The sequence below is a fragment of the Octopus bimaculoides genome, chromosome 25, assembly GCF_001194135.2.
Source record: "Octopus bimaculoides isolate UCB-OBI-ISO-001 chromosome 25, ASM119413v2, whole genome shotgun sequence".
Classification (NCBI taxonomy): Eukaryota; Metazoa; Mollusca; class Cephalopoda; order Octopoda; family Octopodidae; genus Octopus; species Octopus bimaculoides.
In genome coordinates this window covers 1,270,450-1,276,315 of record NC_069005.1, presented here as the reverse complement: position 1 = coordinate 1,276,315, position 5,866 = coordinate 1,270,450, and the positions used below count along the sequence as shown (strand labels likewise).

The window sequence follows — 5,866 nt, the reverse complement described above, 5'->3', positions numbered from 1 at the left end:
ATATATATATATATATATATATATATATATATATATAGATAGATAGATAGTCTATTTTGATGACAGTCTACAGATCATAAGAACTCCCAGTCTAGGACTGCTGCTACTGCCACTCTTGTTACTGTTTAGCCCAAAGTCTCAATCCTGAAACATGCCAATCAAAGACATTCCTGCCATCCCCATCCATTTTTTTCTCTCCCTCTGGCCTAGTCTACTCCAAACTATATCCTCCATTGTGTACTTTACTTCCTCAACATGGTATGATACGATTTTAGGAAGATTTAGCTGTTATTTCTCAGAGGCTGAGTGACCACATAAAGTCTCATTTGTTCGCTGCTCATGCAACCACTCCAGTTAGGGAAGGAAATTCTTGGCTTAAACATCAAAGAATTTTTTTGTTGAGGAGAGAATTCCTGTGAGAAGAGGGTCAAGTATTTCATATCATTTCTTCAAGAGCTTCTCTGAACAGCTTTTCAAAATTGCTCGCTAAATAGCACTCACTTAACTTTATTGTATTCAGTTTAAAAGTGACCTGCATTAAATTGTATTATACATACATACATACACACACACATACACATACATACATAGATACATAGATACATACATGTCTATGTGTGATTGTATGTATATATGTATACATATGTGTATGTATATATATGTAGGTGTGTGTATATATATCATCATCATCATCATCATCGTTTAACGTCCGCTTTCCATGCTAGCATGGGTTGGACGATTTGACTGAGGACTGGTGGACCAGGAGGCGACACCAGGCTCCAATCTGATTTGGCAGCGTTTCTACAGCTGGATGCCCTTCCTAACGCCAACCACTCCGAGAGTGTAGTGGGTGTTTTACATGCCACCAGCACGAGGGCCAGTCAGGCGGAACTGGCGATGGCCACGCTCGAAATGGTGTGTTTTACATGCTACCTGCACATCATATATATGTATATATATGTATGTGTATATATGTGTATATATATATATATATATATATATATATATATATATATATAGTAAAGTTTGTTTGCCAGCATAATGTGGCAGTCCTGTATAAGGACGATGTTTCACACCAATGAAACCGAGTAATACCATCTGGTCAATAACTGATGAAGAATTAAGGACCTTCTGTGTTTGTCTCCCTTCTGGTTTTACACTCAGTATAAGTTATGTTGTACATCCGCTTTCCATGCTGGTATGGGTTGGACGGTTTAACTGGAACTGGTAAGCTGGAGGTCTGCACAAGGTTCAAGTCTGATTTGGCATGGTTTCTACAGCTGGGTGCCCTTCCTAATGCCAACCACTTCACAGAGTGTAATGGGTGCCAGTTACATGACACCAGCAACGGCCACGACTATAACTTCACTTTGCTTGACGGGTCTTCTCGAGTACAGCATATTGCCGAGCTATCAGTCACTTGTCATCTCCTCTGTGAGGCCCATCATTCAAAGATTATGCTTCTGGCAACTCTGTGTGTGTGTGTGTGTGTTGTTACAAGTTTCTTCCACTTGTTACTTAATGACATTTCAATCTAAGATATTTTCATACCCACACCAGTGGGGCATGCAACATCTGTCCCCACCTTCAGAGGCACTGTCCTGTCCCTTGCCCCCCCCCCTTCAGTCAATTCCCTATCCTTCATGCTATATTTCCTTTGTCTTTCTCTCTCTCTCTCTTGTCATGTTACATATCTGGAGCAGTGCAGCCAGTTCTCTTTAAAACACGATCTGTGTCGGTAATGCAATGTCTAGCGTTTGAATGGTGGTGCTCCTGTACTTTAAGACTTTAAGATCACAAATGGTGTCGAGGATTGTTATGTGCTGTTCACCGTCCCACTCTCACCCAGCCTTGCCCGACCCCTATAAAACGGGGAGCATTTAGCTGCAAGTGTTACAGTAGTAACATTCACTTCAAGGCCAAATTATATTGTCAATTGTTTCATTTCAGTTATTATTCCGTTATTTAGTTGAAAGGCTGTTCAACTAAATAACACCAATCTTCTGTCTGTCTTAGATTTATGTGTATATAATATACATACATACATACATATATATATATATATATATATATATATATATATATATATATATACACACACATGCTGCATAAATAAACACATATACATACATACTTATATATATATTCACATATCTATCTATCTATCTATCTCTCTCTCTCTCTATATATATATATATAGATGCATGCTGCATACATATATATGTGTGTATGCATGTGTGTGTATATATTGTATATATTTCCCACTATGTTGGTTCCAGATCACTGGTAAGAATAAATATTCATTTTACATTATCAGCATTTAAAATATTTAATGGAATAACGTTGAACCTTACATGAGCATAAGACTGCAAATTTAACGAGAGGAACACTTAATCATATCAACCCCAGAATTTCACTGGTATTTATTTCATTGCTCTGCCCAGGGAAGAATGAAAGCAAAGCCAGTTGCTGTAGGATTTTAGTGTAGATTACCAAGGATTATAACCAAATGCTGCCATTTCGTGGAAGTGCATGGCTTAGTGGTTTGGGTGCTTGACTTATTCCTGGACCAAGCAATGCATTGTGTTCTTGAGCGAGACACTTCATTTCACATTGCTCCAGTCCACTCAGCTGGCAAAAAGGAGTAATCCTGCAACAGACTGGCGTCCCATCCAGGGGAGGAATGTATATACCAGAGAGACCAGGAAACCCACCAGCTGCATACCATCCTGTTTGTCCCTTTACCGACCCTGTCAACTCTCTGGTCCTTTTTTACTGGAATTCATTTGTTCATTTTTATGTCTGTTTGCCTCATGCTTGCATGAGTTTCAGAAGTATCTTTGTTTTATATCTGGATGCCCTTCCTGTCACTAACCTTCAACTGTTTCGCAAGTAAGAGGTCTCTTCTTTCACATATCTTCAAAGCGGTAAAGCCAGTGGATGATTTGTTGGTAGGAAAAATAACAACATCCATGCTTACTGCTCAAGATATCTGGAGAAGTACAAATGGTAACACACACACACACACACACACACACATCACCATCATCTTCATTATTTAATGTCTGACCATGGTGAAATATGTCCTAGCATGGAAACAGGTGAAGGTTGGCAACAGGAAGAACATCCAGCTATAAAAAAAAAAAACTGCCTCAATAAATACCATGTGACCTGAACAAACATGGGACAGTTGACATCAAATGATGATAGTGGTGAATCTGTTAGTGGCAAAAGGCAAAACTGAACAATGTGCACAAGTTTCCAATGAGAGACTCACCTATTTTTTTTTACCACCATTTAACCACTCCCATGCAGTGATACAGTAATAAAAAAATAAAAATATAAAATATAGACAAGTCCCTGAATAATATCTTGTGAACAAGGTGAAGAAAGGTTCAAGGAGTGGTTAGACGGAAAAAAACTAGTTTTCCCAGCAGACTTCATAACTATTGAAGATAAAAAGACAAATGTAGGCCACTATTAACACAAACAATTAATGTTATATAGTGAAATATTAGCAGAGCCTTTTATAATTATAAAGTAATAGATTTATATTTATTTATGGGTTAGAATTAAATAATATGTTATTTGTGTTGACAAGCAACACACACACACACACACACAAAAACTAAACTAAACTAAACAAAAGAGTTTCATTAAATCACAAAAGCTCTCTGGATCTGTTATGTAACACATAAGATGTGGAAAAAAACCTGTAAACTAATAAAATATTTTTGTTTTTTGTGTTTTTTTTTTCTGTGGTGGCCATTTGTAAAATTTAAAGTATTCACCTTTAACTGGATTGTGTGAAATAATTAGGCTGTGCTGAATTCATGGACATGTTTTTATTTTTCCCCTCTTGAACCCATATCAATAAACATTCTTACTTCATTTCCTCACCCTCCGACCAAACAAAAGGCTAAACCTTACTATCTCTTGTGTATTAACACATTGACACACCACCACCACCACCACCGTCACATTACAACACTACTTCCCCGCCTTACCACCATGTCACCTGACTACTTCCCCCTCACCAAACTATCCTCACCTTTCTTATCAGATACTCATTTCCAGTTCTCGCTCTGCAGTAAGAAGTTTGCTTTCCAACTACATGGTTCTGGGTTCAGTCTTACTGCATGGTGCCTTGGACAAGTGTCTTCTATTACAGCCTCAAGCTGATCAAAACCTTCTGAATGGAATTGGTAGACAGAAACTGAAAGATGTCTATAGTATATACATATATATATATATATCAATGTCTGTCTGTCTGTCTATCTATCTATCTATCTATGTCTGTCTATCTATCTATCTATCTGTATGGTGAGTGGGGCATCCTTTCCCATTCAAACTGCTCCAGCTTTTGGAATGTCATCTTTGCTGTATGTTGCCAAGCATTATCCTGATGGAAGAACACCTTGCGTCTTAGAACCAAAGACAGCCATAATAGGACATGAAACATGCTAGAAGGAGTAGTCAAAATGTTTAAATGTACACTGTATTTATATGAATAATATGAAGTCTATTGACTAGTTTTTCTACTTGCTAGGCCACTGGTAATAAACATTTCTAAAATCTTTTCTACCCTGATATTTGTTAATATATCATATATATATATAAACAATATAAATGTATATAAACACACACACACACACACACACATATATATATATATACATATATATGAACAATATAAATGTATGTATGTATATATATATATATATGAACAATATAAATGTATTTATATATATATATATATATATATATATGTAGTATATAAATGTATGTGTATATATGTGAGTGTATATATATATATGTATATATGTATAAAAACAATATAAATGTATGTATGTATATATATATATATATGAACAATATAAATGTATTTATATATATATATATATATATACTTATTATTGTAAACAGTGTTGTGTACTGGTTCACAATATCATGTATCAAGGCCTTGAAGAAAGTTGAATAAACTAATTGCTATTCATTTCTCATGAGTGATACTATGGCCACAGTGCTGAGCTACGTGGACCTCTTCTGCCGGATTCATTTACGACTGAATACTGATGGACTGAACCACCTTAAAGGGTCCTGGCTTCTACGAAGGGCACAGCTGGTTATTCTACTGCTTCAGCTCATACACTACTACCGTATTGGTCTATCCAGCTGTGACGCTGGTGTATGTATCTGCGTGTTTGTGTGTGCGCATGCATATGTATATATATGTGTGTATATCATCATATGTATATATATATATATATAAAACTAAGACGAAGACAATTGTATTAGTTTCACGCTCAGGGAATGATGGAGAAGTATTTTATGTTTTGAGCCTACGCTCTTCGACAGAAAGGAATGCGAGAAAATAAACAGAGAGAGAAGGAAAGAGCCTTATTGAGTTCAGTGGTCCAACATGGCGAATGTTATATACACAGATATATATTCATATACACACACACATATATATATATGTACGTATGTATGTATACATGCATGCATACATATATATATGTATGCATACATATATATATATATGTATGTATACATACATATATATACATACATTTGTATATATACGTATACATATATATATATATGTATACATACATATATATATGTATGCACATATATATATGTATGTATACATATATATGTATATGTATACATATATATACAAATGTATGTATATATATGTATGTATACATATATATGCATATGTATGTATACATATATATGCATATGTATGTATACATATATATGTATATGTATGTATACATATATATGTATGTATACATATACATGTATGAAAACATATATGTATGTATAAATGTGTGTGTATATATATATATATTTATAT

At 35.1% G+C, this 5,866-nt stretch overlaps 1 protein-coding gene across 2 annotated transcripts in view; it reads left to right on the top strand.

The window, feature by feature from the left end:
- Positions 1-5,866, top strand: part of LOC106876054 (solute carrier family 45 member 3) — a 42,685-nt gene that overhangs the window by 16,401 nt on the left and 20,418 nt on the right. The gene's annotated exons all lie outside the window — the stretch shown is intronic.